Source organism: Paroedura picta, chromosome 18 (genome assembly GCF_049243985.1).
Source record: "Paroedura picta isolate Pp20150507F chromosome 18, Ppicta_v3.0, whole genome shotgun sequence".
NCBI classification, from domain to species: domain Eukaryota; kingdom Metazoa; phylum Chordata; class Lepidosauria; order Squamata; family Gekkonidae; genus Paroedura; species Paroedura picta.
In genome coordinates, this window is record NC_135386.1 from 11,427,284 (window position 1) to 11,451,908 (window position 24,625).

A 24,625-nucleotide genomic window follows, 5' to 3' on the forward strand; every position below is an offset into this window, starting at 1 on the left:
TACTTGCAAAGATCACTGCATCCTTTCAAGTAAGTGTAAATGTGGGTTTCAGCCCTTCCCAGGGCTCTGCTTCTGTGCCACCTTGTTATGGGTGCTTCTCTTCCGTCCTTTTTAACCGGCCTCTATCCATGCTCCCCCTCCCCCTTGCAGAAACCTGGGGCCTGGCGTGGGAAAGCTGCCTTGGGGCTTTTCACAAATCCAGTAGCCCCTTGAACCTAAACCAATTAGAATGGCCCAAGGTCCTGCCATTGAAGGCCAGTCCTCCTTTTCAAATGCCTCCAGTCTCAATTGCTTGAAGGAGCAGGGCTGTGGATGAATAGAACCCACTTATAGTGCTGCTTCAGCCAGGACCAAGGTGAAAGGAACCTCTATATGAACAGCCCTTTCTGTTTCTAAGAGACCAACTGACCAAGACTACGTTGAAATCTCTTTCTCTCTTCCATTCCCCCAAATTGCCAAGACCCCCGTGCCCCTAGCAAACCCCAAAGCAAGGCGATCAGCACAAGTCCCTGGCGACTGCAAGCAAGATGCCTGTTCAAAGGAAATGACATGGTTGCAACTCAGGTGAGAAACTGGCACACAAGTTCCTCAAAGATGGCAGTTTTACAGGGCCATGCACTCTGCAGGCACCACACAAAGGGGACAGGGAGGGGGCAGGTTGCACAGAAACCTGATTAGACACAAGGGAATGTAATTCAGTCTGTGCAGGAGAAGAGGGGAAACAGTTGTTTGGAATTTGCCAACCGATTAAAGACATTTTTTACTTTTGGAGACCAGCTACAAGCTGTGCTTGATCCAGATCTCACGACTGCCATAAAAGTGAGATTAGGCAACCAGTCTTTCCCTCTCTTCTTCTCCGCTTTACCCCACCTCACACATCTCCAAAATCTTGTTGCAAGGATTACGGAAATTTAAATCAAGTGCTTTGACAGCTCAGAAAGGCTGTCTGAATTCTAACATTATTTTGTAGTGGATTTATTGCCTACCACTCAACTAGAAAATTAATTGCATTGGAAGAGTTAGCCTAGCTACCAAAATATACTTTTCTCGTTGCTGCTAGGTGCGAAGTTGTGTCAGACCCATCGCGACCCCATGGACAATGATCCTCCAGGCCTTCCTGTCCTCTACCATTCCCTGGAGTCCATTTAAGTTTGCACTGACTGCTTCTGTGACTCCATCCAGCCACCTCATTCTCTGTCGTCCCCTTCTTCTTTTGCCCTCAATCGCTCCCAGCATTAGGCTCTTCTCCAGGGAGTCCTTCCTTCTCATGAGGTGGCCAAAATATTTGAGTTTCATATTCAGGCTCTGGCCTTCTAAGGAGCAGTCAGGGCTGATCTCCTCTAGGATTTTTCTCTGTGCAGTTAAATAAATAGAAACTGCCACCACGCCTTGTTCAAAGGAAAGACCCTTGGTTTATTATCCCTTCTTCTACATTACTTGACCATGTACTGCCCAAGGGAATGTTGAGCCTCAACCATCTCTAGTCACACTGATGACAAACGCAGCATAGCTAGGGATGCATCCATCCATACGTTTCTTTGGACCAGTTGCATGCAAGTCTCTTGCTCAGGGGTAATCAAACTACGGCCCTCCAGATGTCCATGGACTACAATTCCCAGGAGCCTCTGGGAATTGTAGTCCATGGACATCTGGAGGGCCGCAGTTTGACTACCCCTGCAGTCTTGCTGGTTCAGGGCAACTATGTCTCTGCAGATTTATACTACAAGAAGTTGCCTTAGCTATCTGCACACTATATTAAATGGAGGCAGCAATTACTCCACCTTGTTGGTGTCGCTGCAGCTTAAACATGGGCTTAAGGTCACCTGTACCGAGCACATAGTTGCCATGGTAACATGAACATATGAAGCTGCCTTGTACAGAGTCAGACCATTGGTTCAGCTATCCTAGAAACTGCCTGCTTTGACAGACAGCAGTTCTCCAAGGTCTTCGGCAGAGAAAGTGCTGCTCTCTGAGAGCCTTCAAGTGAAAGTGCCAGGGGTCTTGAGTGTGTCTGCCACTGAGATAGGGGCCCTACCATTGAAAACTTGAACATATTGCCTCCTGGTTGTCGTAAGCCCCTCATATGTGATCGAGCATCATGTGCATAATTTTGGGGGAGGGGGAGTTGCATTTTAGTGGAAAATGCTTAAAGGTCAACAAAATTACACTGGCGTGCAAGTGTGTAACTAGGCTGGGAGCCAACACTGGAATCTTAACTGCCATGTACCCAAGGGGTGTCACTCAGAGGATACAAAACACACATTATTTGTGCCCAAGTAATGGGGCTTCATCTAGTCAGGAATCCAGGACTGAGCATAGACTCCTTCGTTTGGTTTGAGTTTGTCTTATGAACACCAAAAAGTGCTCACTCACGGTGTGTGTTTGTGTTTTTTCTCCCTCTGGTCTTTGCCCTAAGACAGGGGTAGTCAAACTGCGGCCCTCCAGATGTCCATGGACTACAAATCCCAGGAGCCCCTGCCAGCGAATTGTAGTCCATGAACATCTGGAGGGCCACAGTTTGACTGCCCCTGCCCTAAGATCTTATCTGGTCTGCTGTGATAACCGCCCAGAGCCATAGGGAAGGGCGGTATAAAAATCTAAATCAATCAATTTCTGTGACTTTGTCACCAAGGCTGACAATGTCACTAGGTTGACATAATATCACTGACACTGCCCAAACCATGGTAAGCAGCAATGTGAGGATCAATGGCCAGGGACACCAGGACGTCAAACTGTGCTTCATATGAGGCAAGTGTTGGAAACAGATCCCATTCCCGTCTCCTTTTGTTTCTCTCTTGTTTTCTGGCACTAGGTCCAGAATACAAGTTTAGGTGGTTTGGAAAGAGCAAAAATGGATGCTCAATATTCACATGGTCTTTAAAACAGAATGATTCATTCCCATCTCCTCAAAACTCCATTTTTAGAAAATCCATATATTCTATATCTGGCTGTGTGTGGGACTACAGTAAATCCTAAAACTGACTGCTGTATCTTTGGATGAGTAATGCTTTCTAAATGATAGCCTAATTCCACATATTTATGTTATTGGCATTTGCTGCTCTTGTTCCCTGGCTCTTAAGCGGGAATTAGTAGACCTGCTGCCTTCTCCTGGCTCTTTTACTTTTAAAATTTTTTCCAATGATTTCTCATTAGAATATATAATAGCAAGAGCTCCTTCACAGTTGCCTTTCCCCCTGGAGAGCCAGAGATTTAACACAGATAACCTTTCTTTATATGTTATTTGTCCAGTAGGTTGCTTATGTGGTAGTTGTCAGGATGAGAGGTCCTGAAGCCAACAAGGACCAGAAATACTTAAGCACATTTGGTCTCATCAAACTCAGTTGGATTAAAATCGAGGGACATCTATAGTAGCTTGGGCTAAAAAAAGTATGGATCATACTCTGCTAGAGAAATGAAGATTCTGAGATGCGTACTAGATGGGAAAATGTACACCCCCCCCCCAAGTATTTTACATCCTTCTCTATTGGCAACAAGTGGGGGGGAAATCAAAACAATCTCTTCCTGGTCATATTTCTCTTTTCTCTGTGTTGTTTATTTTTACCTCCATCTCTCCCTTTTCCACATTGTCTCCCTTAACTATTTATATTGTAAGCTTCTTATGGCAGGGATTTCTCTTTTCCCCTTCACATTCCTTGCAAAGCTGCATTCATGCCAATTCTATTTCACCAGTTATGGTCTTTTTCACTCCCAAGAATCTACTCATGTAGCACGACATACTTAACATCTTAAGAGTTTAGTAAGGCAGCACATTTTGTATAGTCAGTTAAAGTTTTTCACTTCCAGTTGACCCACAATATCTAAAACTCAGTAATTGGTTTCTCGAGTCTTCCAAACATTGACCACATTACCCACCAGCTCTCTCCACAAAGATATGGTTTCATGCATCATTTGATGGGTCAGCCTTTAGTGACTGGTAACTTAACATGACCAAGAATTACTTTAATCAAGATATGAATGTTTCATCTGATAATGGTAGTTGCACAATAGTGCATTGACACATTCAAAGCCATTTCTTCATCTTCAGTCACCCAGTGATGAAGCTTCACATGTTCAGGAACTCAAACAATTGAAGCATCCAAGATAAATATTTCCAGGGGCATCAAAATTGAAAAGATTGACTCAATAGGCAAAACATATTTTTGAGAATGGATCAGCATTTTGGAAATAGATTATCCATTTCACAAAAGGATTAGTAGTGAACAAAGTAGAAATTGACCATATTTTAAATCATAACTTTTTTTCAAAAAGAAGTTTAGAAAAGTCTTTTGCACACCTTTGATCCAGATTCCAATTACAACCTGCAAGCTAAAATGTGCAATAATAAGAACTCAGAATCAGGACCAAATGGTAGTGGATAAAATGAAGAATAACAATGTAAAGCCACCTTCAGTGTCCATTGGTGAAAAAATGGGGTATAAATAAAGTAAATAGATAAAATTAAATAAATATAAGGATGACACAATCCAACAGGTATCCTGAAAGCGTCTTTTCTTTTCTTTTTTTGCACCAAGACAAATGTGGTTGCTGTTGGGCATGGATTCAAATTCAACAGCTTTTCACAATTCAAATGATCAGTCCACAAGACTGAATTTCCATGTGTAAATCAAGAGAAGATCTTCATTCAATCTATATTGTAGAGCCTATCTAGATCTCATCCCCAAATCACTGATACATCTTCATGCAACATATGAACCTTAACCATTCTGAGCAGACACTTTTTATGGCTAAATTCCAAAGATTTTAGAGCTGTGGATGATCATGCCCAGATGATTCCTAACACATCAAGAACATGGTGAGCATTTATAGAACCCACTCAAACGTCCTGAAAAGGGCAACTATTTCTCTTGTTAAAACTGAGCTCCCCACCTCCCCCTTCCATTCTTTCCTAGAAACATAACTAGAATCTCCATAGTAATGAAGGCAAAGATATGAAGCTGTAAGAAGATGAGAACTAGGCAGCCTTGCCAAGGTGTAAGACATACATGACTATTATTTGTGCATGACAATGTTCCAGCCTAGAAGAAGAAGAAGAAGAAGAAGAGTTGTTTCTTATATGCCGCTTTTCCCTACCCGAAGGAGGCTCAAAGCGGCTTACAGTCGCCTTCCCTTCCCTCTCCCCACAACAGACACCCTGTGGGGTGGGTGAGGCTGAGAGATCCCTGATATCACTGCCCGGCCAGAACAGTTTTATCAGTGCTGTGGCGAGCCCAAGGTCACCCAGCTGGTTGCATGTGGGGGAGTGCAGAATCGAACCTGGCATGCCAGATCAGAAGTCCGCATTCCTAACCACTATACCAAACTGGCTCTCAGCTGTCCAGCACAGCATAATGTTTGTGAAAATAAGGGGATATTTGTTTTTAGTCATATAAATATGCTAAAAGCCTATTTATTCAAGTGATTTGGCAACAGACACTGAAAACATAAGAAAATCTGATTAAACAGAAACCTGTATCATAGACTTTTTACTGACTGGGGGGAGGGGTTGGAGAAGAACCACAGGCTGCAACTATATGCATATTTACTTAGAAAATAATCCTTTGAATTGTGAGCAATATTTCTGTACATGAAATCAAGACTTAAGTGTGAGGTGGAGAACATGAATAAACGAATTCTAATAACTTGAACGGAAGGGTAGATTCAACTGTAGTCTCTATTAATTCGATTTTCCCAATCAGAGCCAGGATGCCCCAATTAATTTCTAGAGTGAGAGGTATAAATACATCATATAACTACCCTATCAAACTTGCTACCACAAAACGATGGTGATGACCATTAACTTAGAAGTTGTGTAGGTATTTTTTTTAAAGGAACAAACAATTCATGAAAGATTGAACTGCGTAGAATACTCCACATGCACAGCAAATAAGACTTTGGACATTAGACACTGAGGAACAAAGACAACAGAAATCATACTCTATGCACATGTTGGTAGAGCTGACCATTGTTAGAAACAGTTTGTTGAATTAGATGGATTTTGGTTTGATTCTCTAAGGAAGATATTCTTCAAATGTTTAGCCCAAGCCAGATCGCAGAACATAGGTCCAAAAGCCTTTTCCTCCAATAATGCGTCTTTTTAGATAGCCTTTTCCTTGTATTTAAAACTCGTGGTACTACATGCTAGCAGCTATAGACGAGGCAATGGCATTAGAAGAGCAGAAGAACAACACAGCAGTATCTTTGTGATTGTGTCATAAAGGTATACTGAAGGAATCCTAAAAAGGGCAGAAGAACAGAGCAGGATCTCTGGCCTCCTCCTTAAAGCCACCCAACAGACAAACCTGAAGTCGAAACCCTTCCCGAGTTCCCCTCTTCCCAAATCACATTGGAGTGGCGTGACTCCAAGGATGCAGCCCCACCCATCCACCAATGCAAGGAGGATCACAAAGGGAGCCCAGTGCTGCAGGAGAGGGAGGGGGGCAATCCACGTAAGACTTAACAGCTGGAGAAGGTCGAGGCCACCTGCTTTGGGTTTTTGTCCCCAAATTTAATAACCACAGTTATCAAGAATGAAAAGGTCCCTGAAAGTTCTGCCTGATGTAGGTGGGGAACCCTGCTGACAAAGGGGGAGGTCACATACTGCTACTGCCACAGCCTGGGACAGGGACTGCCACAAACCCACAGCTATAACAAGGGAACAAGCCTGCCTGCATCTCTGCATTGATAGGAAACCCATCCAAGGCCAGCCTTATGCATTCAGGAGAGCTGGGTCCATTTTTTGAAACTGAATGGCCCTACTCAAAGGAAGAGCCCTGCAGTCCCCCAAGAAGAGACTGTGGGAAGGAATTAATTTCCTGGAGCCGTCTAAAGACGGTTTGTACTTCAAGGGGGGGAACAGCAGCCAAATTCTCCCAATCAAAGACAGGACCTTTCAGAAATTGTGATGATCTTCTGTGAATTGCTGCTTCACGGGTATTTTCTTTTTTTTTTTTTAGGGTGGGGGGAGGTTGAAGAGGAGAGTTGCTTCCAACCAGATCAGGCAAAAAGCACTTATTTGCCTCAAATTGGCGGCTAAAATGTGCCAGAAGAGAAAGACTAGGCCAAGCTGAGCGCAGTGCTTTGTGTTACCATGGGAACAGAATGCAGATTTCCCCAATTGCTTTTTTATTTGCTAGACATTGTAATACATATTATGTTTCAACTCTGGGGTTTTGCAGCGAGGTAAAGAATCCTTTATGAATGTTAACCATTCAGGCAACTTGGAGATGGGGGGGGGGGGACTCAAGAGAGAAAGACCAAGAAAAGTCCCAGCAGTTAAAACAGGTAGTTTGTATGCAGGCAGAGTCTCAATGTTAAGGTCTGGCCCTATGAACCAGGCCTCATTCTATTCAGAAACTCTCCCTCATTTCTGCTCCACTTCACTCTGCACAGAGACCCCCCAACTCTACACAAAAGCAGCTGCCAAGGCCCATGAAAAGTGATCAAATTATCAAGAACTTGACCTCACAGAGGGGGCAGAATTTGGGGGGGGGGGAGAGAGAGAGACAGAGGCCTGCCGCAAAACCCAAGGAGGAGCCTGTGAAGGGGGGGGGGGCATGGAGATAACTTCCAGATGCTAATGGGCTTTCTGGGGTTGATGCATAGAATAATTTGATCAGGAAGCATTGTTAGCAAGAGTGCAGTCCACAGTCTCCCTGCACACTATACATACACAACTGACCCCCCCCTCCCGCTCCCCCCCCCAACCTGTCTGCGGCCGTCTAACAGACCGATCAGTCAGCAGACCTTTGAGGAGAATTCCGAGACACCCTGAAGAGAGTGAATATTTTTTTAAATAATGCATTTCATTGATATTTTTCTTGCTCTCCTTCTGCACTGCTATTGCCCTCCCTCCATCCCCAATGACTCCGGCCTTTCGATTGCCTTTTGCGAAGTAACTAACTCACAACACAAACCGGTAGCAACAACAAGCAGAACAGCAAAACTCGGAGTAACGGAAGGATACCTGTGTGGCAGGGTTTGCAGGAAGAGATCCTCAAACCTTCATCAGGTGGTCAGCCATGGTTCCCCTTGGGGGGAGATCTGTCTGTCCAGCTTGCCTGCCCTCCCCTTCTTCCGTCTTGTGCCTCTGAGCTCCAAGAAGCCTGGGGAAGTCATTTCTACTTTCGGTTATCTAGCTTTATGACAGCTGGATAACACTCATACAGCTAGATAACCAAAGATAGAAACGGCCTTCCTGCTTTCCAAGCAGAGCTCCCCCCTCCTCCTTCCCACTTCCCAAGCTGGGGAGGGAGGAGAATAAGGCCGGGGGGAGGGGGGGTGTCGGATCTTCGTTCTGTCAACGAGAAAAGAAAAGGAGAAAAATAAAAATAAGTTTTTTTACAAAAAGAAAAAGGGAAAGAAGAGTGAGGAGAAGAAGAAGGCATGCATCTCCAGCGCACTCGTGGGTTCGGATCTGCTCTGCCCCGGGAGAGGAGCCCGTGCCTGGGAGAGAAAAGGGCATGCACGGATCGGCCCCCCACCTTCTCGCGCGGAGTCGCCTCCTGGTTCGCGCGCGGAGCTCAGCCTGCCAGGCTGGCCGCCGGTCTGGCCCCCTTTCCCCGGGCCAACTTCTATAACTCGCTTTCGAATGTTAATGACCCTCGTTGGGAAGTGACGTCAGCGCGGCTCGCACCAACGAGGGCCCGCGCATTCAAATCGCGGCTCTTTCCCGCCTCCGGGGCGCCGCGGGGTTTTCACAACTCGCGGTGCACGCTTCGAGCGCGCGCCAACTCTCTCTCTGTCTCGCGCTCACACGCGGCCCGTGCCGATGGCTTTGCAGGCTTCTCTCCGCCCGCTTTGCATTTATTGGCCGCCTCCGCTCCTCTGCTTTTGGCTTATTTACAGGATCGGGTCCGGCCACTCCCGGTTGGAAGAGCTTTAGAGTTTACCCTAAGGTGACCAGATTGTCACACTTTTGAAGGGACATCTGGGGCTACCTGGCCAATTGTACTTTTGTTGCAATTAAAAATATATATATTGCAATACTATTTTTGTGTTCTATGAGTTCTATGAAACTTTTTGTTGCTCCACATAGACCAAATTTTAAATCAAAACCCCCCTCCCCCGGGTCAATGGTGTCCTGCTTTACCAATGTTAAAATCTGGTCACCTTAGTTTACCCTTAAATCAGGAGAAGCCTCTCCTCCTCCACCAATCTCGATGGCTCTTAAAATCTTAATTTCTTAGCAGCGACACCACTTCGCTCTCCAGCCTCGCCCGTGCCCTGCGCTCACCCCACCTCCGTAAACAAAAGAGACGACTTCTGGGGGGGGGGGGGAGATGCATATTTTAAGTGGGGAGCCTCGCACAGTTCGAGATCATTTTTTTGTTCCAAGTTGTCTCCATGCGGTTTTGAGGGAGGCATTTGCTGCAAAATATGAACCAGCTGATTTTATGATCATAAAATCATAGAGTTGGAAGGGGCCATACAGGCCATCTGCTCAACGCAGGATTAGCCCTAAGCATCCTAAAGCAATGATCACCTCGTCGTCGCCCCCCCCCCCCCACGGATGCCACTTGATTTTAAATCTAGGTGCTTTTACAGGATGGGGGGGGTGCAAATGGAAATAATCAGCATCGGGTTTGGGGGAGGGATTTCCCCCAAAGTCTTTCATCCTTGCCTTTTGGCACCCCCTACCCTTTTGTTCCTCTGTATTTAGAAGACAGCCCGCCCTTTTTTTTGGGGGGGGGGGGCAAACAATGTGCCTGCAGTGGGAGAGCAAAGAACAGAAAATGTGATCATCCGCAGAGATCTTGTACAGCCTCAACTGAATTGCTCTTTTCATTCTCAAGCCAAGATCGGATGGCAGAGATGTACTTTTGTCCTGTGGTTACTCGCCCTGAGCCAACCGGGAAGGGTGGGCTATAATAATAAGATAAAATAATCACTACTAACAATGGCGGTTGATTGACTCAAAGGAGCTGCATCCGCAGTTTCATTGCCTCCTTTCCTGTGCCAAGTAGCCAACGGGCCCAGCAGGGTCTCTGTCTTCAGCCCATCCGCTTTCCCCTAAGGCCGAGTGGGCTGAATTGATCAGGTTTTGGCTGGGAGACAAGCGAGGAATAGCTACACAGCACTGCTACACTTGAGAAGCCGACTGTGGTTTGACGGCAGAAGAAGAAGAAGGAGGAGGAGGAGGAGGAGGAGGAGAAGAAGGCTGACAAGAGACACATTAACAGCTCTTTAAAGCCCTTATCTCGAGTCTACTTTACAGCACAGCTCAGGTGATTGGTTTATTATTAATTACTATATTATTGCCCTAATTTTAAGTCCCTGGACTCTGACTGGCGAGGGCCCAGCCCCTTCGGTCTCCCCGGGCTGCTAGACGCGGGCGGGACGATCCCAGCCTGGTGCTGGGGTCGAGAAAGAAGCCAGTGCCGCTTGTATGTGAAAACAGCTCCAGCAGATCCTCTCTTCTTGGAATGGGCGAGGGCAGCCTTGTTTATACGCCTCACTGCTAGCTGGTTCGCGCTTTCCCTTTCTATACACACGCGGCTCCACACGTAGGAACAATAGTATATAGAGAGATATCTCTCTGGCTTGTTTTCTTGTTTCTGGGCTTCTGCACACGGCCCAGAGCAAGATTCGGCGGTTTTAATCCTCCAGTGAAATGAAATATACATTAACTCGACATTTCTTCATGATCCACATACAGGCTGGTCTAAGGAAGGAAGGAAGGAAGGCAGGCAGGCAGGCAGGCAGGCTGTGAAGACCCGATCCTAAATACATTTCTCTGCCAATACATTGGATGGGTTTTGCAGGGATTTATTTCCTGCCTATGTTCCCTTTGGATTGGAACCATAAGGGAATAAAAAATACCTCCTCAGACCAAAACATTGCACTTAATCGAGGCAACCGTTCAGGTTCGGGGGGAGGGGGGGGCTGGGGTTCAGCCCCACCTCTGAAACCGAAAGAGATTAAAACCGAATGGGAGTTATCCGTTGAAATCCATGCACTTCTCGATAAATGGGTTGTAGATTCGAGGAGAGGTTGTGGAACCGAATTCCAGACTCATCTTTAATCGGCCTTTAGGTTTGCGTTTAAAGGCCAGTTGTCGAAGGAAGGAAGGAAGGAAGGAAGGAAGGAAGGAAGGAAGGAAGGAAGGAAGGAAGGAAGGAAGGAAGGAAGGAAGGAAGGAGAAACAGGCACAGGGAGAAGGGAGGGAGGGAGGAATTCTAATTCATCATCCCACAAGTCGCATACACCCCAATCAGCTAAGAAGTCAGATGACATTTCTAAATACACTCCTAAGCCCTTTCTATCCTGAAGATTAAATAAATCGATTGACCCCACTATTCTGCCCTGACTCAATGACAAGGGTCGGGAGGCTTCCAAAGACTTCAGACAGGCGTCTAAACTCAAACGAGGCCCTCGCAGACTGCGAAGAGGGTCGCGGGGCCTGGATTTAGACTCTTTCAGCGCCGTTTTAAGACATCCTCCACTAACCTGGCACAACATGCAGGTCTGCATTTCACTGGTGAGGGCAGGGAGAGCAGGAGGAAGACCTGCAGTGGTTCAAGGCATTGACTGGATGTGTGTGAAATATCCGGACAAAGGACTCTTTCCGTGCATAAAAATGCATGCAAAGCACCTTCGTTCCTATGCCCAGAGAGAGAGGGAGAGAGGGGGAGAGAGAGAGAGACGAACAGGGGTACCGATCCGGCTGTAGGGAATGTGCGTCCGCCGAATCTAAATCGTGTGCTTTACACAATTAGGACTCCCATCTACGAACCGCCCTTGCCGTGTCTGTTGCACACACACAAACACACAAATAAAGAAACACACACTAACCCCACCAGGGCCGCTAGCTGGTTGGTCTGTGATCTAGATCAGGGGTAGTCAACCTGTGGTCCTCCAGATGTTCATGGACTACAATTCCCATGAGCCCCTGCCAGGGGCTCATGGGAATTGTAGTCCATGAACATCTGGAGGACCACAGGTTGACTACCCCTGACCTAGAGAGCCAAGCAGCTCGGCCAGCCAGCTGGATCCGGCCCACAGGTTTGCTGCGGCCTTCCGGAGGTCTCGGCTGTCTGCTGGCCTTGGCTGCCCGAGCCCACCGCCGCCCCCCGGTCTTGAATAGCCCCCACGCAGGTGCGTCTCCGAAGGCTGCTTGGGGCGGGTGGCCGTCTGGCTCTTCTTCCCTGACGGGAGGAAGGCGGGCGAGAAGGCCCTGGCCAAGGTGCTGGAAACCGGCCGCCCCTGCCTCCCTCGCCCCATGCAAAGGGGAGTCAAGAGTCTTTCCGCTCTCTTGCCAAGGGGACCGATTTCGATGCGGAACGAACCGATTCTTCTCCGCAAGAGGAGCAGCAAAACCCCCGGATCAAGAGGCCCGCTTTTCTGCCACCCCCCCCCCCCCCATGTCCAAAAGGCCCTCAAATTGTCTTCAGGACACGAAGTTGAGCTCCTCATCTCGAGAGAGACTCCACAACGCAGTCCTTGGAACGAGGGAAGGAGCCTAGCCCGCACACAATAGGTAATGCCCTTTCAATGCACTTGAGAAGTAGATTTTCCTCTTCCGCACAGGAGCATCCAGCTGCCAAAGCACATTGAAAGGGCATTATCCTGTGTGTGCAGAATAACCCTCCCAGTCGTCGGGTCTGGGTTGCCCTCGACCGGCCCTTTCCCGGGGCTTCCCCGCGACCTGGCTTCCCGGCTCGGCTGGCCGGCCAAGAACTCTGCGCGGGAGGCGGGAGGCATCGGGGGCCCTGGAGGGAGGGGGACTGGGCCGCGGAAAGGGCTTTGCTCTTCCGGAGATAAGCGGGGGCTCCGGCAGGCCTTTCCCGGGAGCCTGGCGGGGCGGCAGTTTCTGCTGCCGGGCATCTTGGGGGCTTCGTGCCGAAAAGAAGGGATGTTTTTTTTTTTGGGGGGGGGTGTTTAGAGGGAGCAGGGGGTCACATTCCGGGGGGCAGCGGGGAGCCGATCCCAGCCCGCCCGCCCGCCCGCCTGTCGGAGTGCAAGTGCGGAAACACACACACACACACACACACACACACACACACACGTGTGTTTGAACCCGACCAGCCTGCCCTTCCCCCTTCTCTCCTCGTGAAGCAGCCTGCCCGGTCTCTTACCCGCAGCCTCAAGACCCACAAGGGCCCCGCCGCGGAACCCGAGGCCAGAGCTGCCGTCAGCCGTCGAGCCATGTGGCTGCCCGCTGGTCCCTCCGACCCGGCCTGGGCAGCGACCCCTCTTCCTTGCCTCTGACGTCGGGCCTGCTTTAAGGGGCTGGGGTGGGGGGTATTTTTAGCCCACCTCGAGGAACACCATTTCCTGGGTGGGCAGACTAAGGTGACACCCCCCCCCCCCGCGCTAACAGTGTCCGTGGGTGGGTGGGTGATGCAATGCATTTCCCAGCCTTGAGGAAGGGACCGGTGTGAGCAACGGAGGGGCAAGACGGGGTGTGTGAGTGGGGGGAGGATCAGGGTCCTGTCGAGGGCGGGCAGGAGGAAGATGCTTTCCTTTGCCCTCCGGGCTGCTTCAGGGATGCCGTGAAGCGAGCAGACGCCCCAAACACCTTCTCGGGCTCCCTACCCGCTCTTGCAGGCATGTAGATACGGAGGCATCTACACCGAGGCGGTGGCCTACTCAGCGCCGTTGGTTCTGGTGGATTTACCAATATTAAAGAAAAAAGGGAAAATCCTACTGACCATCAGTGGCCACGGAAGGAAGCACGAAATGCCTGCAGATAACAGAAACGAGGCAAAAGCTGAGCCAAGTCCAAGATACTGTCACTGCGCTGCTACTTAGAGCCATGCAAGCAGATGGACAGGATAAAAACGGTGACGTGTGTGTGTGTGTGTGTCTCCTAGGGGGATGTCTAAAGTCTCCAACATTAAGTAGGGTCCTCCTAATGCAAAAGGAAACCGAGTACAACGGTTGGTACAGGACAGGTTTGATCCTGCACCTACATAATCTCACATGCCACGTTTGCAAGGCGAAGCATCTTGCAAAACGAGTTGGAGTAAGAAACAGCAACAACTACAACTATAAAAGATCCACCAGCACCCTGGAGATTCCACGTGTGTTTGAAATCGCTTGCTATCCTTCCGAGGCATTTCCCTGGCGGTGCCGGCAGGCTCTGCCCAGGGGCCCATTCCTCACACGCTGGATACTGCACTTTCAATGCACTTTAGAAGTAGATTATCCCGTTCTGCACTGGGAAATCCATCTGCAAAAGCACATTGAAAGTGCATTATCCTATGTGTGCAGAATACGAATAGTTGCCTGATCCCAAATCCGCCTCCAGGTGATTTCCAGGAGGGCTGGTCTTCTATGGGTGGCCTCCACGGCCAGCCTAGAGCCCCGCAGTGCTCCGGGAATCCCAGAAGGAGCAACTCGAAGCTCCCAGCTTGCAAAGGGGGAGCCATTCCAGTCTGGGCAGGAGGAAAGAGCAGCTGGGTAGGCAGGTCCCGGCAGTAGACCGAGCGGAGCAGCTTGATCTGACAGGGACGTTTCCAAGAATGGCACTCATGTGTCCCCTTCAATGGCCTGGGCCTATCGGGATGAACGTCTCCGCGTATCTCAAGGCCATCACCCACCACGCCCACCCTTCCCCATGATCTCCCCCTCCCCCCCCACAAGAAACACCAGCCAGCATCATCAAGGCGCTTGGCCTGCAGCCCCTCCCCACCCATAGATGGCTGCCTGTCCTGGGCTTGGTGGGGGCTGCTCTGCCCCCATGCCTCGTACCCCCTGGAAGCGTTGGGTGGGCTGGGCGGCAGCAACAGAGGAAAGGGGGCCATGGGGCAGGGGCTGGGGTAGAGCGGCCAAGGCCAGCAGCCCTGGCAAAAGAAGATCTGGGGTGCCACTGGCCTCCTCGCAACGCCCCCCACCCCCACCCCGCAACCCCCTCCCCTCATTGTGGACAAGCCGGTTTCCCTCCCCCCCCCGGGCCTGCCACGGCTCTGCCTCTGCCTCTGCCTCTCTTGCTTCTTCAGAGCCCCCCACCCCCACCCCTTCACCCCCGCGGAGCTCGGCTCCCGGAGCAACTTTCTCTCGGCGCCTTCCCAAGTCCGACGTGCCCCCTCCCCCCTCCCCTCCGCCCGGACACCGCGGGCACCCACACCTCCCGCCCCCTCCCGCCCGAGCCCACCTGGAGCCCCCTTTCCCCCGAGGGGGGTCGAGGATGGAGGCCCTACCCCCCCCCCCGCAGCCCTCCGGCCCTTACCCGCGGCGGCTCCGGGGCGACGGCGCTGGGGGAGCAGGAGGCAGGCGGGGGAGGCGGCCATCCTTCGGGGCGGGCGGGCGAGGCGGGGGCGTTCGGCGGCGTCGGGATTCCGGCTTCTCCGCCGCTGCGCTTCGGTGGGGGGCGGCGGCGGGGACGGGGCTGGCGTGGGCCGGCCGGCCTCCCTCGCTTCCTCCCCGCCTGCCTGCCTGGCTGCCTTGCTTGCGGCCGGCCGGTTCCGCGCAGCAGCCAGCTCTGACGGGCGCCCAGGCGGCTGCCTCCGCGGGCAGGCTGAGCCCGCACTGACGTCACAGCAGCCGCCGCCGCCGCCCGCCAACCGAAGCAGAGCAGGGGAGGGAGGGGGAGGGAGGGGGAGGGGGAGGGGAGGGGGAGGGGAGGGGACGGGCTCAGCAGACCCCGCCGCCCGCCCCAAACCTCGCCCGGAACTGCCCTCTGCGCTCCGGGCCCCCCCCTGGGAAAGAAAGCGAGCGGGAGTCCGGCCTGCCCCGGCGCCAGCGACCCCCTTCGCCCCAGCCCCCAGCCTCCTCCTCCTCCTCCCGGGCTCCTGGCGGGGGGGGGGGCGGGGGATTTCTGCGCAGGTAGCCCCCCCCCCGCAGCCTGGAGGAGTTTCAGGCCCGGCAGCGCCTTCTTCGCGGGTGGCAAGGGAGGAGAGTGGCCAGGAAGAAACCTCGGGGGGCGGCCTGGACCAAAGAGCAGGGCCGAGGGGGGGGGGGAGAAGTGGCAATCCCGGGGGGTGGGAGGGTGGATGAGGCTCCCCGTTTGCACTCAGGGGTTTAGGCCCGCTTTATTAGGCAGGCGGATGGCGGGGGGGGGGGCGGGGGGCACCCTAGCGGCCAACTCTGCCCTCGCCCTTCTTGGCCGTCGGCGGGGCCTGCAAGCTGCGGCCGGGTCGCCTGCTAGCGCTGTCCAGGTGCTGAATCCCGCCTTCCCACTCTGGGCTCGCTGCCCCCTCCGCCAAGGTGACCCCATGGCAGTCCCTTGATCTCTGGGGCGGCTCCCCAGCGTCCTCCAGACCTCCCCACGCCACTGCGGCCGGAGCCTGTTTTTAAAATCGGGGCGGCGGGGGCAGGGGGGGCGCTTCCCCTTCCGCTGCACCCTCTCCTAGAAAGGAGGGAAGCGGCGGGGTTAGACTGGGGTGGGTTTTTTTTTGGGGGGGGGGTCCTTCCGCCCCTTCTCTCTGTCTTTCCCTGCGTGTCTCTCCTCTGCTTCCCAGGGCCGCAGAGGCAGCCGAGGGGCGGGCGGGGAGGGTCTTTCCTCGCGGACTTCCCGCGGGGTCTGCTCGTCCATCAAAATCCAAACAGACAGAGCAGCCAAGTTCAGGAGCAATCGACTTAACCCCTGGTCTGCCATTCCTATGTGGATTCGGAGCTCAACAGATTTTGCCCAGACGAATCGGTTCTCTCCATTTTATACATATGCCCAGCTAGAACATTGCACATTCTTCTTATTATTAAATGCTGTTATTCCGTCATACAAATCTATCCTCATCTCGCTCCCCCCTCGCAACCTTTCTTTCCCACCTACACTCTTGTGCTAGCGGTATTTTAGCCCAGGGTTAGTCAACCTGTGGTCCTCCAGATGTTCGTAGACTACAATTCCCATGAGCCCCTGCCAGCATCTTGAGGACCACAGTTTGACTACCCTTGCTTGAGCGCACCGAACAGTATTTCCCCGTTGGGCTCTGCATTTGCGGTCTCTCACACGCCTTCCTCGGCCACACAGCCACACCGCTCCCACACAGGACAATCTTCGTCCGATGACGGTGGGGTGGCAACCGCGCCCTGTTCCGCTTACAGCAGTGCGCTTACAGCAGGTCTAAACGGCAGAGAGACAGAAAGACCTTCGCAGGCAGCGGTACTTGAGCTGCCGCCGGCCTCGGCCATCAGCCGGAGGGGAAGGAGACAACGACTGCTAACCCTTCAGGCCGTCGGAATGCTGATGGTCGCGACGCCCAGAAACAACTTGCCCTGCTCCTGTCCGCATCTTGCCGAGGGCGCGCACGAGAGAGAGAGCCTTTGGCTCCAAGAAGAATTCAACTGTTGCCCGGGAAGGGGCAAGGGACAGCGGAGACGCTGAATTTGCACCAGTGAAAATACTAAATTCGAAAAAGCAACAATACTCGGTTGTCTTCACAATGCCTGCACAAATAAATACAGTCATGATTTGGCCTGGCCTTGTTGCCTACGTTTCCCGCCGCTTCGGTTTTTTGCTTTAACAATTAATCCGCCGAAGCGCCGCTTTCCTGTAAATCTCTCCCTCTCCCCCCACCCTCTCCCCCTCCCTCCCTCTCCCCTTCGTTTTAAACCCTTCGCGTTTCCTATTGAATTAGCTCTGCTCCATTGACGCTGAAATGAAGACGCCAAATCAACTTTTACCCGGAGTATTTTCTCACCATCCCAAAGAAAAGTCTCTCTCCGTTCTTCTTTTTTTTTTTTAATCTTTCTTTTCTTTCGCCTTCTTTTTAAAGATTCAGGCAGGGGTGTGTGTGTGTGTGTGTGTGTGTGTGTGTGTGTGTGTGCGTGGACGTGCTTTGCAGTTTAACTACTTCCATTTTCTTTGTTCCGGCCTCTCTGGGGCTCCTTTGTCGCTCTTTCGAGTGAACTTGCTGCCAAGGCAAATTTCGGCACCCCCCTCCACCCAAATAGGCACATACACATGTGTGTGTGTGTGTGTGGGTGGATGTGGGTGCGGGTATGTGTTGCACAGCTTGGCTGAAGCCTGGCCTGCAGCGAGAGACCAGCTCATCAGACTGGGCTGCTGCCTATGCAGAAAACAGAGCGGACGGGCCGGCCAGGGCACCCGAATCCCAGGGGCAGCCAGGTAATGGGACACCGCACACCCCGTGGGGAGGTTCGCAGGTGACCCCTTCCCTCGCCCTTCTCCCAGTCTCAGTGTCCCCCCGGACAGCTCCCTCCTCCGCAGAAGCGAGAGGCTCACAAACGACTAGCCTTTGAGACAGGGTGCGCTGGTCTCACCTGGCCCAGGTGTGGTCCCTCTCTCTTGGCTGCCATCCCTTTTAAGGAGCGGATGCGCAGGAGAGGAACTCGGGGAGAGGGGAGGGGGGATACGTCCTTTTAGGCCAGGGAAATAGCTAGAGCCGGCGCTGCCCTGCTTCCCTCCCTCCCCCCCGTCACCCAGACCTACAGGCGAAGCGGACCCCAAGGTGCTGCTCCGGTGCCAGCCTCCAGGGAGGAGAATTTCCTGGAAACAGCTCTGATGGACGCGTTATTTTTGAAAGGATGCATTAATCTGGACACCATCGAAGCTTGTCTGTTAAGATTTTTGGGGTCAAAATAAACCACATTATTGACGTTCCTTTTCATTGTTCGCCTCTCCCGGGATTTTCCTTGCAGCCTCATTGCCGTGTGGCCAATCTCTTTCTCCAGCCTCCAGGGAGACGCAGAGGCGCTTCCTGCTAAGGGAGAGACAGAGAGAGAGAGAAAATCGGCTCAAGTTTCCCGTTCGCAGAGGCGCCAAGCAGAGTCCGCGCTCCAGTCCGCGGTCCGGATCCAGGCATGGGCCACTTCTTCGCGCTGGCCTTTTTCGGGTCCGGAGGGAAGCGATCTCCAGGGCGAGGAGGAGGGCCTCCTCGCCCACATTGGGGTCTGGCCTTTTGCAACTGGAAATTTGATCAGAAGCCCTTGAAACAGCCGCCGAGGGCTCCTAACTATTCCCACCCAACGCCCATCTCCCGGTCTCCATCGCTCCCTGCCAAGGCTTGGGAATGGATCCATGGCAATGGCAAGGGACGGTCCCACGCCCGCCCACCCCGCATCCCCGCCCGTCATCAAACACCAGCCGATGAAAAGGAGGCTAGCCTTACCGTGCAAAGCGTTCCCTTCCCTTCCCTTCGCCCTGAGTCTATTCTCCTTCCTTCCTTCCCTTAGCCCTATTCTCCTTCCTTCCTTCCTTCCTTCCTACCTTCCTTCCGTCCTTCCTTCCTTCCTTCCTTCCTTCCTTCCTTCCTTCCTTCCTTCCCTTAGCCCTGAGTCCTATTCTCCTTCCTTCCTTCCCTTAGTCCTATTCTCCTTCCTTCCTTCCTTCCTTCCTTCCTTCCTTCCTTCCTTCCTTCCTTCCTTCCTTCCTTCCCTTAGCCCTGAGTCCTATTCTCCTTCCTTCCTTCCCTCAGTCCTATTCTCCTTCCTTCCTTCCTTCCTACCTTCCTTCCTTCCTTCCTTCCTTCCTTCCTTCCTTCCTTCCTTCCTTCCTTCCTTCCCTTAGCCCTGAGTCCTATTCTCCTTCCTTCCTTCCCTTAGTCCTATTCTCCTTCCTTCCTTCCTTCCTTCCTTCCTTCCTTCCTTCCCTTAGCCCTGAGTCCTATTCTCCTTCCTTCCTTCCTTCCCTTAGCCCTGAGTCCTATTCTCCTTCCTTCCTTCCTTCCTTCCTTCCTTCCCTTAGCCCTGAGTCCTATTCTCCTTCCTTCCTTCCTTCCTTCCTTCCCTTAGCCCTGAGTCCTATTCTCCTTCCTTCCTTCCCTTAGTCCTATTCTCCTTCCTTCCTTCCTTCCTTCCTTCCTTCCTTCCTTCCTTCCTTCCTTCCTTCCCTTAGCCCTGAGTCCTATTCTCCTTCCTTCCTTCCCTTAGCCCTATTCTCCTTCCTTCCTTCCTTCCTTCCTACCTTCCTTCCTTCCTTCCTTCCTTCCTTCCTTCCTTCCTTCCTTCCTTCCTTCCTTCCTTCCCTTAGCCCTGAGTCCTATTCTCCTTCCTTCCTTCCCTTAGTCCTATTCTCCTTCCTTCCTTCCTTCCTTCCTTCCTTCCTTCCTTCCTTCCTTCCTTCCTTCCCTTAGCCCTGAGTCCTATTCTCCTTCCTTCCTTCCCTTAGTCCTATTCTCCTTCCTTCCTTCCTTCCTACCTTCCTTCCTTCCTTCCTTCCTTCCTTCCTTCCCTTAGCCCTGAGTCCTATTCTCCTTCCTTCCTTCCCTTAGTCCTATTCTCCTTCCTTCCTTCCTTCCTTCCTTCCTTCCTTCCTTCCTTCCTTCCTTCCTTCCTTCCTTCCCTTAGCCCTGAGTCCTATTCTCCTTCCTTCCTTCCTTCCCTTAGCCCTGAGTCCTATTCTCCTTCCTTCCTTCCTTCCTTCCTTCCCTTAGCCCTGAGTCCTATTCTCCTTCCTTCCTTCCTTCCCTTAGCCCTGAGTCCTATTCTCCTTCCTTCCTTCCCTTAGTCCTATTCTCCTTCCTTCCTTCCTTCCTTCCTTCCTTCCTTCCTTCCTTCCTTCCTTCCTTCCTTCCTTCCTTCCTTCCTTCCTTCCCTTAGCCCTGAGTCCTATTCTCCTTCCTTCCTTCCTTCCCTTAGCCCTGAGTCCTATTCTCCTTCCTTCCTTCTTTCCTTCCTTCCTTCCTTCCTTCCTTCCTTCCTTCCTTCCTTCCCTCCTTCCTTCCTTCCTTCCCTTAGCCATGAGTCCTATTCTCCTTCCTTCCTTCTTTCCTTCCTTCCTTCCTTCCTTCCTTCCTTCCTTCCTTCCTTCCTTCCCTCCTTCCTTCCTTCCTTCCCTTAGCCATGAGTCCTATTCTCCTTCCTTCCTTCCTTCCCTTAGCCCTGAGTCCTATTCTCCTTCCTTCCTTCCTTCCTTCCTTCCTTCCTTCCTTCCTTCCTTCCTTCCTTCCTTCCTTCCTTCCTTCCTTCCTTCCTTCCTTCCTTCCCTCCTTCCTTCCTTCCTTCCCTTAGCCATGAGTCCTATTCTCCTTCCTTCCTTCCTTCCCTTAGCCCTGAGTCCTATTCTCCTTCCTTCCTTCCTTCCTTCCTTCCTTCCTTCCTTCCCTCCTTCCTTCCTTCCTTCCTTCCCTTAGCCATGAGTCCTATTCTCCTTCCTTCCTTCCCTTAGTCCTATTCTCCTTCCTTCCTTCCTTCCTTCCTTCCTTCCTTCCTTCCTTCCTTCCTTCCCTTAGCCCTGAGTCCTATTCTCCTTCCTTCCTTCCTTCCCTTAGCCCTGAGTCCTATTCTCCTTCCTTCCTTCCTTCCTTCCTTCCTTCCTTCCTTCCTTCCTTCCTTCCTTCCTTCCTTCCTTCCTTCCTTCCTTCCCTCCTTCCTTCCTTCCTTCCCTTAGCCATGAGTCCTATTCTCCTTCCTTCCTTCTTTCCTTCCTTCCTTCCTTCCTTCCTTCCTTCCTTCCTTCCTTCCTTCCCTCCTTCCTTCCTTCCTTCCCTTAGCCATGAGTCCTATTCTCCTTCCTTCCTTCCTTCCCTTAGCCCTGAGTCCTATTCTCCTTCCTTCCTTCCTTCCTTCCTTCCTTCCTTCCTTCCTTCCTTCCTTCCTTCCTTCCTTCCTTCCCTCCTTCCTTCCTTCCTTCCTTCCCTTAGCCCTGAGTCCTATTCTCCTTCCTTCCTTCCTTCCTTCCCTCCCTGCCTCCCTCCCTCCCTTCCTTGACAATCCCTGAGCCTTCCCCCAAGGGGAGTCCCTTTTGTTTTCTTCCTCCCTTCACCCTTCTCGCTGTGCATCTGGAAACCTGGCGCGTCTTCCGAGCCGAAAAAGAGGGTCCTTCCCCCCCTTTCCCTCTGACCTCAGAGGCAGGGGGAACGAGGGAGAGGAGAGGAGAAGGGCTGGGATGCGCCACCCCCACCTAGATCAGCGCATCCCCTATCCTTGGCCGGAGCAGGTCTTTTGGAGGGACGGTGGGTGGGGGGCTGTTCATCTCCATCCCTGTGCTCATGGCATTTGGGGCGGATAGTCATTCGCTGGGCGTCCTTCTGTCCAGAGACCGCGCTGCAGCCGCGAAGGGGACGGGAGGGGAGCCGGTCCCCCAAGACCTTGACAAGCCGACCGGGCTTTGGCCAGAGGACTTGGAGGGAAACTTTCCCAGAGGTGAGCAGGAATGGGGCGTGGGGGGTGCGTGTGCGTGTGTGGTGCTCCCAGCGTTGAGGGGGTGACCTCTCTGAGCACCCTGGTCCAGCCAGGGAAGAAGGGAGGGACAAGTTGCCTCCAGTCCCCACCTGAGACGGACCGAGGCGTTTGGGCGAGCAAGCGGACAGCCGCCGGACTTACAGCGCTCGGGGTCTGTCGACGCTCCCTTTGGGCCAGGGCCAGGTTCGGTTTGTCTCAGCGGCCTTCGGGCAAGGGGAGTGGAGGATCCCACAGGGAGGGACTGCTCACTGGGCGTTTCTCTCGCTCTCTCCTGGAAGAGAGCACCCTCCCTCCTCCCCCAATACGGATGTCCTAACTAGGGAGAATCTGCGCAATCATCTCACAAACAAACGGTTGTCTTTTTTAGGGAGACTGGAAGAGATGGCGAACTTTTGCAGAGATTGGAAACCTGCACCTTTCCTGCCTTGGGTCCCCGGTTCGTGTCCTCCCTCCTAGCTTGACCGTGCATTGAGGATGGAGGGACGGACGAATTGACCCTCCCTCCTAAATTATTATGCACTGGGCGGGGGGGGGGGGGGAGAGACAGATGTGCTATTACAGTGATATAGGATCCCTGTAAAACGTTGCGTGGGAATAGGGATGTGTTGGCCAATAAATGCCCAATTGACAGTGCGTTTGTGTGTGTGTGTGTTTGACATGGATAAAATTGAAAGGGTACAGAGGAGAGCGACGAGGATGATCTGGGGCCAAGGGACCAAGCCCTATGAAGATAGGTTGAGGGGCTTGGGAGTGTTCAGCCTGGAGAAAAGGAGGTTGAGAGGGGACATGATAGCCCTCTTAAGTATTTGAAAGGTTGTCACTTGAAGGAGGGCAGGATGCTGTTTCTGCTGGCTGCAGAGGAGAGGACACGCAGTAATGGGTTTAAACTTCAAGTACAACGATATAGGCTAGATATCAGGAAAAGATTTTTCACAGTCAGAGTAGTTCAGCAGTGGAATAGGCTGCCTAAGGAGGTGGTGAGCTCCCCCTCACTGGCAGTCTTCAAACAAAGGTTGGATACACACTTTTCTTGGATGCTTTATGATGCTTTGGGCTGATCCTGCGTTGATCAGGGGGTTGGACTAGATGGCCTGTATGGCCCCTTCCAACTCTAGGATTCTGTGATTCTATATTGTAGTGGAGAGAATATCTCTCTCCTCTGGCGGGCCTGTCCCTGTCCTGTGCACGCACGGAATGAATACATAAATACGGAACCGATCCGAATTTCCAGGGGGCGCAGGAGCGCAAGTCGCGCCACCTTCCTGTCCGCGCCACCTTCCCCCCAGCGCCCACTGCGGGGAGACTTCGAATCGCGACGGTCGGAAGGAGGCAGCGCCGCCGAAGGGCGCCCCGGAGGGGGGAAAGGGCAGTGGCGGGACAGGCCGGCGAGCCGGGAAGCTCTTGACCCTTGCCCTGGCAGGCGGCTCTCTGCTGGCCGGAGCGCAGCGCGCACAAAAGGAGAGCGGCCCGCTTCCGACGGCAAGGGCGGCGAGGTTAAGCAAACCCCTGTCGTGGCAAGCGGATCGGCGCAACAGGCTTGTGTACTTCGCCGCCCTCCTCCTCCCCCTGCAAGGGAAGCGGGCGAGGCGGCCGAGGGGTCGTGGCCGGGGAAACGCTTAGCTGGGTCAGTGCTTCGCCCCGAGTCCCTCTAGCGTTGGCTGACTGGGCGGAAAAAACCGTCGGGAAGAGAAAATCCGTATCTTTCCGCTTCTCAACCTGCATGCATTCCCACCTCGTCGTTGATATTATTAACACGGCTGCTTTCTTTTCGGGGAGAGAAGCATTCGAAAGGCGCAGGAAGTTCAAAAGGATGCCCTGCATTTCTGTCAATGCAGGGATGTCCAAAAGGGGCAGGACCTCCAGTTCCTATATGGCAGGGGTAGTCAACCTGTGGTCCTCCAGATGTCCCTGGACTACAATCCCCATGAGCCCCTGCTAGACTGCTAGCAGGGGCTCATGGGAATTGTAGTCCAGGGACATCTGGAGGACCACAGGTTGACTACCCCTGCTTATGGGACCGACGGACCTCCGGTGCCAAACCAATTCCCCGACGCGTTGCTCTTCCTAAACAGCCTCTTGCAAAAGATGTCGGCACACCCCTTGCCACTTTCTCTGGTAAGCAAAACCAACACAAAATCCCCCCCCCGAAAAAATCTGCCTTTAGAAAGGGTATAGCACCCCTTCCCCCACGTTTCTGTAATATCTAGACCTGAGGATCACCCAACAAATCGCTCTCTCTCCCTCCCTTGTTGTAGAAGCATCCCCCCTCCCCATTCCTAGTTGGCCTTACACAATTGCTCCTGTGTGTTGTTTTGTGTGTGTTTGTGTGCGCACGTGCGATTGGCTTTTTATCCACTGTCATCCTTCTTATTTTTATGAAACGCAGCTCCATTTCTTTCTCCCACATTGGCAAAGAAAAGCACTCAAACATTCTCTGTACACAAAGTCCTGTTCCACGGTCTATATTGACTACTGCAGGCACTTTTTGTAACACCGAGATGCATGGAAAGTGGGGAGGCCTGCTTGTATTAAAGCACTAATTTTTAGCAAAAAAACCCTAATCCCCCCTAAAACATTATTATAGAGAATCGGAAGAAAAGAG

General features: G+C 52.3%; 1 long non-coding RNA gene across 2 annotated transcripts in view; it reads right to left on the reverse strand.

Moving 5' to 3' along the window:
• LOC143827992 (uncharacterized) overlaps positions 1-15,393 on the reverse strand; it is an 87,647-nt gene extending 72,254 nt beyond the window's left edge. Inside the window, exons 1-2 of one of the 2 annotated variants that reach the window (XR_013227466.1) lie at positions 15,170-15,393; positions 7,964-8,293 (exon numbers count right to left, since the gene is read on the reverse strand). This is a non-coding gene — a long non-coding RNA (uncharacterized LOC143827992). The remainder of the gene's footprint in view (positions 1-7,963; positions 8,294-15,169) is intronic. The other variant, XR_013227467.1, reaches the window with a different exon arrangement.
• Between the last annotated feature and the right edge of the window lie 9,232 nt (positions 15,394-24,625).